General features: G+C 34.3%; 5 non-coding genes across 5 annotated transcripts; all 5 read left to right on the top strand.

Moving 5' to 3' along the window:
• The first annotated feature begins 1,921 nt into the window (after positions 1 to 1,921).
• Positions 1,922 to 1,993, top strand: TRNAH-GUG (transfer RNA histidin (anticodon GUG)). The gene has a single exon. It is a non-coding gene; the product is annotated as a tRNA-His (tRNA).
• A 2-nt stretch (positions 1,994 to 1,995) lies between these two features.
• TRNAY-GUA (transfer RNA tyrosine (anticodon GUA)) lies at positions 1,996 to 2,087 on the top strand. Its single transcript is given in 2 exon segments — positions 1,996 to 2,032; positions 2,052 to 2,087. It is a non-coding gene; the product is annotated as a tRNA-Tyr (tRNA).
• A 5,471-nt stretch (positions 2,088 to 7,558) lies between these two features.
• TRNAY-GUA (transfer RNA tyrosine (anticodon GUA)) lies at positions 7,559 to 7,657 on the top strand. The gene is made up of 2 exons: positions 7,559 to 7,595; positions 7,622 to 7,657. It is a non-coding gene; the product is annotated as a tRNA-Tyr (tRNA).
• Positions 7,658 to 9,613: 1,956 nt separating this feature from the next.
• On the top strand, positions 9,614 to 9,685 carry TRNAH-GUG (transfer RNA histidin (anticodon GUG)). Its single transcript has one exon. It is a non-coding gene; the product is annotated as a tRNA-His (tRNA).
• Positions 9,686 to 9,687: 2 nt separating this feature from the next.
• On the top strand, positions 9,688 to 9,780 carry TRNAY-GUA (transfer RNA tyrosine (anticodon GUA)). Its single transcript has 2 exons — positions 9,688 to 9,724; positions 9,745 to 9,780. It is a non-coding gene; the product is annotated as a tRNA-Tyr (tRNA).
• Positions 9,781 to 12,844: the final 3,064 nt, after the last annotated feature.

Below are 12,844 nucleotides of genomic sequence, written 5' to 3'. Positions count from 1 at the left end.
AATTCAATGTCTGGACCATCCAATCTGTTTAAATTTGTTTTAATTTAGATTAATTATAACCCAAACCTGATCCATTGACACCTATATTCTTATCTTCTATCAATGGATCAGATATTGGCTCAATCCAACCCAATTCAATATAAATTCATTTCGGATGGATCAGGTCAATCCAATCCAATAAAATATTTTGGACTATTAAGTTTGGACTGGTCCAATTCAATATATCTTGTTGGTCTGTCCAATCCATTCAAATTGATTTTGGTTTGGATGAATCCAATCCAAAACTGCTCCATTGACACCTCTATATAGGGATACTGGTCGTTAGTGACCTTTATTTTGGGTTGTGCCACCAAATTTAGCAGGATTGTTTTGCATTTAGGAGGTGTGGTCGCACTTATCCATGTTATGGGCTACGATTACATGGAAGGCCCATGCTGTCTGGGAGATGGGTAGACCCTTTTTTTTTTTCTTTCTTTTTGGGGCTCTGAATGGCCCTGCAATCTGATTGCCAATGATTTACATCCTAATGAATCTGCTTAACTGACTTGCAACGGAAAAATGGATAAACTCTAATTGAGAAGTATTCTTGTGGGTTACTTAAAGTATTTATTAGATTAGATTGAACCTGGTCCATCCATAATGGATTTATATTGGTTTGAGTCAGGTTGAACCACTATCTGGTGTCAATGGACCAGATTTCGATTAGAACAAATCTAAATTAAAACCAATTTGAACAGATTGGACAGTCCGGACATTGAATTGGACCTGTCCAAAATGGTCCAAAGTATCTATCGGATAGGATTGGCCCTGACCCATTTGTAATGGACTCATATTAGATCAGATCAGATTGCAATGGACACCCCCTAGCTGGAGCACACATGGTACTAGGGCAGGCTTTGAGCATCAGATGAAACATGAAATTATGCCTACCTTATTCATGGCTTGGGGAAAGAAAGTGAGAGCCTGTACCCGAATCCCAATCTGTTATGCAAAGTTTTTACTCCAATGTAGATTATCAAGGATCAAAATTCTGCAGATGCAAAACGCCACCCTTGGCGTTTCCTTTGTACCCATTTTTCAGAGATTAAGGGGAAAGAGTAATCACGTGCAGATGAGACTGTGGAAAGTTGAAATGGAATAATTGACCGTAGCCCAGTTGCCCACTTATTTCCAAGGGATTGAGTATATTTAATACATAGACTCGGTTTTACAGAGTTCTGTTCTGTATCATGCCTAATAATAGTTTTAGAAGTTCATGAACAAGGACAACAACTGTGTCCTGAGACTGAGAGGCACAGATTTCAGACAAATTAATTCAGAGTCTTCAGACTTCTCCTTATCAAAAAGGCCAAAGCACCACAGAGATTATCAGGTATAATTTTATAATCTTGTAAAACGTTCATGAACAGTTAATATAATGCCATACACGTGCAAGACAGAATACAAACTTGGGTGGAGACTGGGTATCAAATACTGCTAATAAAACATAGGTTTGATAGATGGTATAGTTCATTGTTATGGATTGTTCCGTGTAAAAAACACAAACATAATAGATTAAAGAATAAGTTCCATAGTTTCTTATTGACAAAGCCAAAGAAAAATCAAAGATAGTAGTAATTGATCACCTTTCAAAATTGGCCCATCCAAAACTCGATCTTGGTATTAGAAGTTTATTTGAAGTCTGGTACGATATACAGATAGAGAGAGAGAGAGAGAGAGAGTGGAGACTCGACCAATGTGATATGGTACCGATTGATGCTGGGGAATCTACTTAGTTAGAAGTTAGAACCTGCTCTGCCATCCCACCTTATATAAAGTTTTATTCGATCTCCTGGTCAAAACAGTGCGCATCAGTTTAGATGGTTGGGAAGGGATTTATGTTCTTCTTTGGTATTAATATAGTTATAATGCTATATAACTTGTGGCTGTAGTTTAGTGGTGAGAATTCCACGTTGTGGCCGTGGAGACCTGGGCTCGAATCCCAGCAGCCACATTCCGACCTTAGCTCAGTTGGTAGAGCGGAGGACTGTAGTGGGACCTACCCCTTGGCCATCCTTAGGTCGCTGGTTCGAATCCGGCAGGTCGGATCTTTATTTTTCCATTTTTTTTTTATCTAATATATATTTTTCCTTGTCCCAATTTTTTAAAGCAATATATGGGTAGAGTGAAGGTTTTTAAAGTGACACCCAATATTGAATGGCGTCCAAAAAAATAAAGAAAAAGATAATCGAATATTGAAAAGGCACTTTACATTATGATAAAATGACCAAGAAACCCCTCTCCAAGTACTACTTCATTCACCAATTTAAGATACTCACCTTGCAGTATTTTTCTATACAATAAAATCAGATTTATCTGATTCAAATGAAATTTAGTGATGTAATTCTAGAGGATTCAATAATGGTAACCAATCAGGAGGCATATATGAAGATTCATGGTTTTTTTTTTTTTTTGAAAAACGTATGGAGCTTTTGATTGATAAAGGTAACACAGATTTTTCCTTCAAAAATAGTAGGGAAAGGAAGGGAAAGGAAGGGAAGGTAGGAAAAAGTAGGGAAAGGAAGTGAAGGTAGGAAAACCTATATACCTTCCCTTCCCTTCCTTTTCTTACCTTTTTCCTTCAAACCAAACATAACCTAAAGGTAGAACCAAATCAATCAATAAAGTAACAAAATTTAAATTGATTGATTGTGAATTCGAATGAGTTCAATCCACATAGCCAACTCAATTCCCATCTACACCATTTGCAGATGGGTTAGACAAAAAAATTCATCTTCAAAACTTCACTCAACTCAACAAAGCATTGTTGCAACTATACGGGCTCAGCCAGTTAAACCCTATCCCGTTGTTCTACTTTGTTCATCAATGCCATATCCATTGTTATGTCATGGGCCCTTATCATTTATAACTACTTCAAGCCAAGCCTTTGTAGCTTGTCCTTAGCTCTTTTACACTCCTTCAATTTTTTTTTTTGAAAGCCCTTAGGCAACTTCATTCAACTTTAAATCTCAGTTACACCCTTGATCAATACAGAAGAAATAAACTCAAGAGTAGAGGACCAGGTTTGAATAAAGTGACAAGAAGAGCAAATTTAGTCATGTGGTGAACTACCTGGTTACTAGATCTTGGAGTAAAAGTAACTGAGGAACCATCAAGGTGATTGAGGAGACTCCTACAACTAGATAAGAGAGTAAGAATACTCTAAGGAGGATGTTAGTTTTCCTCTAACAAGAGCTTGATAATTGACTCATTATCACCTTAAAAGATGGTATGAGAGAAACCCATGAAAATGACAAATTTGATACTTTCCAAAAGAGCAATGGCTTCAGAAACAACTGGAGGTGACAGATTGATAGGAATAACTCGTGCAAAAATGAACTAGTGTGGTCTCTCACAACAAAACCCACCCTGGACTTCTGAGAGGAATTAGCACCATCAAAGTTGATTTTTAAAATGCCATTGGGGGGCTTTGTCCATTGCACTACCTGCACCAATCTGTTTGCTTGCATGATCCATCAAGTTATCATGATAATTAGAAAAGATAAAAAATCTATGATGAGCGAAACTAGTGGCACGACGAGCAATGAAATGAGGAGCCCATGGCCTGTCATTGAAAATCAGCGCATTCCTTGCAAGCCAAATATGCTAAAGAAGAGAAACGATTTTTAATAAATCAACATCAGCGATGCACCTTGATTTAAAGAGCTTTATCCAGGTTGTGATCCAATCTGCCAAACTCCTTTCTGAGCTTAAACTAGAACGGATAATAATGTCTGCACCGAACCAAACTAGCTTAGGAAAAGGGCATTTGAGAAATAAGTGTTCAGGAGATTCTTCTTCATTATCACAAAAAGAGTAAGATGGTTATATGTTTCAGCACCACTTTTAGTCTTCTTTTAACATGAAGAACATCATGCATAATCCTCCAAATAAAAATCTACAGTTTTGGAGGAATGAATTTCAGACTCGAAAAATAATGCCACGAGATCCCATCACCGAAGAGATATAAGATTTGCTCAAACTATTTTCGCCTAGATTTCCTCATTTTATCATTTATGTGAAATCTAATATTTGCTTTGTATGAGTTGGGTCTTAATTTTTCAGCACTCTGCTCAATACAATATAATTCACCTTAAAACTGTTTTATAAAACTTTTCTTTTTGCCTAAATAATATTCTCTTGTCAATTGTCACCCAACATGTTTACCTATCCTCCAATTGCCCATCGGACTCTAATTATATGAGTAACGTTCTTCTCAATCTCCTTATAAATTCACATTGCATATATATATATATATATATATTTGATTATGTATCGGAAGATATCAGCCGGGTCACCGATATGCTTATTTTAAGTATTTTTCAACATTAGTTTTAATTGTTGAATAACCTTATTCCCCAAAGCTATGTTCAAAATACCAACACACCCCTTTAGTGTATCGAGGTGTATCCATATTTTGAAGTTTGAACATTGATAATATTTTTATATTATAAAATATGTATTATATGAGATTAAAATATTATACTGTACACATAAAAGCTATAGGCCCCAAATCAAGCCAAGCCCAACTTGGACCCTTATAGGCCGTCTTTAGTCAAAATTAAACCCCGTTTGGGAGTGCTTATGCGGTGATTGATTGAGTTGCATTGCATCGACTAAGTTGTTTTTGAGAAACTAAGATCAAAATTTCACTATGTATCGATATGTATCATATTGGTGAGTCAATAATATGCTTATTTAAAGGTTTTTATAAAAGCATTGGGAACCGATTCTAACAATTTGGGATCAGACCCTACCCAATAACATATTGAATAGGGTTGGTTCAAGGCCACTTCCATTTGCTTAATTAATCATATTTAAGATTGGTAAGTAAGTTTTCACTGTTACATATTATTTTGTATAAAAAATACAAAAATAATAAATTAAAGAATAAATTTCATAATTTCTTCTTGACAAAGCAAAACAAAACAAGAAAAAAACAAAGAACTTCAACACCATTTTAAAATAGGCCCACCTAAAACTCAATCTTGCGGTTACAAATTAATTTGTTTATGGTGCTAGAGAGAGTGAGAGAGGAAATTCAACCATGTGATATGGTAATTAAGGGCGCATTTGATAACACTTTTCAGACGTCTGGTGTCTGATAAACTTGTTTTTCAAACACCAGACCTGTTTGATGATGCATCTGAAAAATGATATGAATTTCATTTTCAGATCTAAAACGCAAAGTGCGCGGCCGAGCTCTTAACGTGCTCAGATGCGTTTTAGAGATAGTAAAAAGTCAAAACTACCCCCAGCATTTTCGAAATGACACGTTGATGCTCTTGATTACCCCCAAACCAATCCTAGCCCATTTTTATTTCAGACGCGAAAGAAATCTTCGCTCGTGAAGATTGCTCCAGGTATAGCCACAAGACTCTCTTTTCTCTCATTTTTGCTTCTTCTTTTTTGTCAAACGTTGGATTTCTCACCATAAATCTTCATTTTTTCAGGGATTATAGTCATGCCAAACGCCTAGCGAAGGTATCTTTCCTATTTATAGTTGTTTGATTTGTTTGGTTTGTTTATGTTTAACTATTGAATCTTTTAAGTTTGTTAATAATCATATACGAACTGTAGATTATTTGATTTGTTTATTGAATCTCTTAATTGATGAGAAAACATCCATGCTTTGTTTTTTCCCCTTCTTGCTTTGTTTTGTACAATGCCTTGTTTGTTTATTGAATCTCTTAACTGTTGAGAAAACATCCATGCTTTGTTTATTGAATCTTAGTCTTGACTCCTCCTCTTCTTTTCCCATGTCCCCATCCAATAGTGTGGTTATGGACCAACTCAATCCATTACATCATTAGTCTTGTAAAATTAAGGAAAAGAAAATATTTTTTCTTTTAATCAATCATAATCTTAGTATAACAGCATCTGGGTTTCTATAATTTGTGTTGTATCTTCTTGCAAGATCAAATTAAGACATTTTGTATTATTTTTTAATTATTAACTATTTTAATTTTATTAAGTATTAATTACTTTAATATTTTTTATTAGTCATCAATTATTTTTGATAATTTTAATTGTATTATTTATTATTCATATTATTTTGAATTTCATAAATTATTTTATATGAAATAGTGCAAATTGAACTCAAAATTATCAAATAGTCTATTTTGAGGGTAAAATAGTAAAATCAAGGAACTTTATATGCTGAAGGGTTGATCCAACACAAACAACCTTATCTATTCAAAACCTCTAAAAAGTAGAAAAGTATCATAGCTCTTTTTAGACTTCAGACACTTTTAATATCTTTTTAATTTTTCATATTTCAGATTTCATATTTATTAAACACCACCGTAGGTGGCGTTTGATTGCACTTTTCAGATGTCTAAATCTGAAAAAAGTTGCTTTTCATACGCCACCAAGTGTTTGGTATGCCCTCTTATTAGAGATCAGAAATTGGATTTCAGATCTTAATTTCTAAGAGATAGACCAGCTGCTTAATGGTTCAGACGTAAATCAGAGGTATATAAAAGACATATATGCCCTAAAAAATTTAATATTACATGTTTTTGTCCTTTCTCTCTTTCTCTCTCTCTCCCCTGCCTTCTCGTCATCGCCATTGCAACTTGCAATGGCGATGATTCCTTCTCTCTCTCGCTCTCTCCCCCTTGTCTTCCCAACACCACCGCTGCAAGGTAGTTCCTTCTCTCTCTCTCCTATCTTCTCGCCACCGCCGCTGCAACTTGTAGCGGCAGTTCGGTGAGTAGTAGTAGTAATAATAATAATAATAATAATAATAATAATAATAATAATAATTATTATTATTATTATTATTACTATTATTATTATTATTACTATTACTATTATTATTATTAGTATTATTTATTAATTATTTTTACTAATAATTAATTATTAATTATTTTTATTAACTAGTAATTTTTAATTATTTCATTCATTTTTAAAAATTATTTTAATTTTTATTTGTGTAAATTATTAATTATTAATTATTTTAATATTTTTATAATCATTAATTATTTTTAATTTTAATCGTTTCATTTAATAATTAGTAATTTTTAATTTTTAATTTTTTATTTTTTATTTGTATTATTTTGAGGTTGAAAATTATTTTTTATGAGATAATACAAATTGAATTCAACATTTCCAAATAGTATGTTTTAGGGGTAAAATAGTAAAATCAATGAATTTCAAATGGTGAAGGGTTGATCAAACACAAACAAACTTATGGATTCAGAAACCTCTAAAACGTAGAAAAATATCTATCCCTCTTTTCAGATTTCAGACACTTTTAATATCTTTTTTAACTTTTCAAACTTTAGGTTTCAGATTTATCAAACGTCACCTTAGATTCTTGCTATATCCAACTGAACATCCATGTAACCTTTTATTTAAAGAATTGTTTATTCCAAGTGGGGCCTTCAATCTTCAGGAATTCTAAGTAGAATCTATCAGAACAGTGCGCAGGGTGGTTGGGATGGGATTTAGTGATTATATTGTTATAAGAAGAATGAAGTTCTACCTGTGGTTGTAGTTTCCCAGCAGCCACATTCCGACCTTAGCTCAGTTGGTAGAGCGGAGGACTGTAGTGGTACCTACCCGTTGGGCCTTGGCCATCCTTAGGTCGCTGGTTCGAATCCGGCAGGTCGGATTTTAATTTTCATTTTTCCTCGTGTCACCAATTTTCTTTTTTTTTTTCATTTTCCTTGTATCACCATTTTTTTTTTCATTTTTCCTTGTGTCACCAATTTTTTTTTCCTTTTTCCTTGTGTTACCGTTTTTTTTTTCATTTTCCTTGTGTCACCATTTTTTTTTTCATTTTCTTTGTGTCACCATTTGTTTTTCATTTTTCCTTGTGTCACCATTTTTCCTTGTGCCACCGATTTTTTTTTCATTTTCCTTGTCACCATTTTTTTTTTCATTTTCTTTGTGTCACCATTTGTTTTTCATTTTTCCTTGTGCCACCGATTTTTTTTTCATTTTCCTTGTGTCACCATTTTTTTTTCATTTTCCTTGTGTCACCATTTTTTTTTTTCATTTTTCCTTGTGTCACCAGTTTTTTCATTTTTCCTTGTGCCACCGATTTTTTTTCATTTTTCCTTGTGTCACCATTTTTTTTTTCATTTTTCCTTGTGTCACCATTTTTTTTCCATTTTTCCTTGTGTCACCAATTTTAACAGAGCAACAAAAAGGGGAAAAAAAACAAAGAACTTCATCACCATTTCAAAATTGACCCACCCAAAAAACGTCCATCATGTAACCTTTCCCGATTCAATAGAACCCACCCAAAAACTCAATATTCGTATTACTGTATTAGATCTTTACTGTGGAGCTGATCCGACATACATACGGAGTGTGAGAGAGGAGACCCGACCAATGTGATATGGTATTGATTCATGTAGGGGAATTTATTTTCCTGGAACGTCCACGTAACCTTTCCCAGTTCAATGGAATAAATAAAGAGTTCGTTTGGTTCACAATCAAAATCAGAGTGATCTATTCCTCCCAATTACAATTGGTATAAACAAGAATTAAAAATTAGCTGAATGGATTCTCATTTATAAGAAACGGAGAGGGTGGCGATTCCCTCAAATGGGAGAACGCCATTCCATTCCGATTCTACAACCCTATTCCTTAGGATGCATACAATATCCGATTATTCAAATTCAAATTCAATTAAAATTCAATCTCATTAAGAGCGATCTGAATTTGATCCATTTATAATTGGATCAAATATGGATATTGATGTAGGTATATTTGGTTAGCCTACCAGATCTTGACATGTGGCATCAACCAAGGGCATTCTCGACAAAGGATAGTTTCCTAAGGGCAATCGGGTAATTTTGCCCTTAGTGATTGTGGAGCACTCAATGTGGGCACACATCCTGAGCACATTTACTCCTTAACCACTAATATGGGGTTGTGGGCGGCGGATGCATCTCTAATTCCCCCTACGTGACCACGATATATAGAACGGTTACACATCGTGCATTACTCCCCACCTCGGCTACTTGTACTATAAAAATGACACTACAGCTAGAGGAACACATGCATACTTAAGCTATCACTTACACTCTAGTGGTGATCTTTGTTTCCTTTGAACTCTCGACTAATTTGATCATCGTAGTCATTACCTCTAGGAACACTCTCAAGGCCTTTGATGTCTTTTCATTCTTAGCAGGTGAAACCCGTAGCCCTTGGACCTCGAAAATTACTCCATTGTCCTCAACTCCAAATTTGGCAGCATCATATATATATATATATATATATATATATATATATATATATATATTCATATATACATAAATATAAAATACCCATTATATTCCGAAATCAATTGAAATCCACTAGATATTCAATTCGGGTTTAAATATGGATTATTCAAATTTGGACCTAACCACAAAATTTGGATTATTCATGCGATCTGAACGGATCCAAAGAATTTTATTTTTCATTCAAAGTTGGGGTTTCCATATTCAGGAATGCCGAGTGTCCCAACTTCATATAAAGTCCCATCCGATTCACCAACACAATAATGCTCATCAAAGGGTGATGGAATTTATGATATTTAGGACTAATATAATTAGTAATAACAAAGTATCAACTTGTGGCTGTAGTTTAGTAGTGAGAATTCCACGTTGTGGCCGTGGAGACCTGGGCTCGAATCCCAGCAGCCACATCCCGACCTTAGCTCAGTTGGTAGAGCGGAGGACTGTAGTGGGACCTACCCCCTTGGTCATCCTTAGGTCGCTGGTTCGAATCCGGCAGGTCGGATTTTTTTTTCCTTCTCACCAGTTTTTCGAATGAATCAAATATAGAACCTTAACTGTAGAATCAATTAAGTAATGAAATCTAAATTGGTTTTCTAACTACTATGTTCAATTTCATGTCCATTATTATATTATCGCCTGCTCTCAGCTATTTTATACTCTGCAATGCTTCAGCTCACAAATTCACAATAGACAATTTATCAATATCATGCATTATCTTCTATATGCATGACCAAATCATTTTAGGCCCTATTTGAGAATATTTAAAAGAAGTATTTATTTTAAGATATGGAATTACACATTAAGTAATTTTCAAGTACTTATAGGTGTTTCGTAAAAAAGAGGGTAATAATTACTTGTTTTTAAAGAAGTACTTCTCTAAAAAAATGGGATGAACTAGTCCTTAATATTTTCTTGTAATATCTAAAATACCCTCACTCTCATTCTCTTATTTTTCTCTCCCTCTATCTCCTTGTCTCTATCTCTCCGCCAACACGACGTCGACGGCCGATGTATCGGCCGGCTGCCGGTGTACCGAACAAACTAGTCCCTAATATTTTCTTGTAATATCTAAAATACCCCCACTCTCATTCTCTTATTTTTCTCTCCCTCTATCTCCTTGTATCTATCTCTCTGCCAACACGACGTCGATGGCCGGTGTATCGGCCGGCTGCCGGTGTACCGAGCTTAATACCGGGCCATTGATGGTAGAAATAGTGCTGACCATGAAGTGGGGTCCATGTGGACTCTTACTTGTCATGAAGTGGGGTCATATATATATATATATAAATGACGATTAAAATTGTCATTTGTATAAATATAAACACTTATGGGGAAAATAGCTTACCAAACATTCCCACCCCAATAAGTACTTAAAAACATAATAAGTGATTTGAACAAGTACTTCTTTTACCAAGTACTTATTTTAACAAGTACTTAATCATCAAACATGGCCTAATTAGTCTACATTCTCTCAATCTGGGATATTCCTACATTTTTATGAATTTACTCTTTTCTAATGATTTTTGTTCTATTTTTTTTTCTATTCATCCATCTCAATATTTATGACTGCATTATACATATCTGTTTGTATAAATCGCATCCTAATTTTTCAGAACTTTGCTCATAGATAATATTATCGACCTATAAATCTTTCTTTTAGCCTATTTAATATTCTCTTATTACATAACATGTTGGATACACCTGGCCTCCACTTCGTGCATCTCACCTTGATCATATTTCTGACATCTTCGTTGATCTCTCCCTTGTTATAAAACTAGCTAGAGAATGACCCCCCATAGTAATTACAGGGCCATTATTTGGGTATTTTTTATTAATGTTTTTTGATAAATTTTGTTCGATTTTATGTTGTAAATTTAGGTTATTATATTAATTGATATTTTAGATATATAGATTTGTCATTTAATTTAAAAGATTAAATAAAATCATATTTCTAAATAATAACCCACTTTATGGATCCTACATTATTTGAAATGAGCATTTATTTATTTTTTTATTTTTTAATGAAGATAATTATTGTTTGAAGTTTAAACTTATTGTAAGTGTGTAGACACACGTCTGAGGAAGGAAGCTTTTGTTTGAAAATAAAAAATGCCACTTGTTTAAGGGAGAGACTCTCTTGTATGAGGGTCCATGCGATACATGGGAAAACGCAATCATCCACTATGATGCCAGGAAAACCAGCATCCTTATATTTTATTGTAGTCCTATTTAATCTAAAACCTTTTCTAAATAAACAATCTTTCCATAGAACTAATTTTACATATATCTAACTCTAGCTTCATCAATTAATGCCACATCATTTCAAAATCATGCACCCCATGGAACATTTCGGTCAATTTATATGTGATTATTGCTAATGCAAACTAATGATGACCAAAAATCTTTGGAGGAACAAGGTGCCTTGGGAATATGTAGATTTGTTCCCATTGACCAAAATTTCATTTTTTGAATATGGATTTTTTAGTTAATTTGGTTAGGTTTTAAGGCAAAATTTGAAGCCTACCTTGTAGAGGTTGGTTCTAGGCTTTTGGAATCAGAACCAACTCTATCAAGATTTGTTCCAAGTAGACCTATTCATGGGTAGGGTTTATTTTTGGCTTTTGTCAAAATTTGAATAGATCTAGCACAAGACCCGAGCCTAACATAGTGTAAATGTAAAGTTAGGCTCGAAGCCCAGCCCATAAACATGTCTAGTTTTAAGGTCAATTTTGGCCTTGGTGATTCTAGGGTCAATTCCAGGCACAAGTATTAAATTGAAGAAAAATTACTAAATTACTTCATTGACTCAATGATCAAGTGAGACCATAGTCTTAGTAACCATTGGTGCTTAGAATCAAATATTCACATTCTTAAAGCATTTTGGGATTTTTTTCAAGACAAGTTTTTTTCTAAGGCCAACCAAAGCTGGTTTTATGGGTCATTCGTGGAGTAAACACCTAGACCCTAAACCAACTTAGGTGAGGTACCTTTTCAAAAGTTTAGAACTAGACCCAACCTAGTAACAAATTGGGTAGTATCAATTCAAGGCTGGTCCGATTTGGTTTTAAGTAAAACATACCATTTGCTCGCCCCGATTTTCCCAACCCGAGCCCAATCCACCCTGTAGTTTGATGCACTCGGGTTGGGTTGGGCCTAGGCCAGGCTCGAGTTGGTCAATAAACCCACTCTAAAATTATACATATATAAATATATTTATACAAATATATATATATATATATATATATATATATATATATATATATATATGCAATGTTTACATATATACACATATATGTATAAATATATATAATTGGGCCAGGCTCAGATCGGTTTTGGACTACCTAAGGACAAAGCTCAAGCCTGGCCCAAAAAATAAAAAACCTGACTTTTGAACCCAAGCCCAACCCGATGACCGAAAATCCAGCTAATATAAAATTCCGGATTGAGCGAGTTGGGCTCGGGCTGGGCTCGCCCAAGTTGCACCCTAACATTTAACCAGCCTATGATAGGATCCTTAAAAAAAAAATGAATGGACAGATCATAGCCAAGCTGATAAAGGTCCCAGA

Source organism: Nelumbo nucifera, chromosome 5 (genome assembly GCF_055504915.1).
Source record: "Nelumbo nucifera cultivar China Antique chromosome 5, China Antique-T2T, whole genome shotgun sequence".
Taxonomy (NCBI): Eukaryota; Viridiplantae; Streptophyta; class Magnoliopsida; order Proteales; family Nelumbonaceae; genus Nelumbo; species Nelumbo nucifera.
The sequence above is the reverse complement of the archived record's forward strand: the minus strand, read 5'-3'. Positions and strand labels throughout refer to the sequence as shown.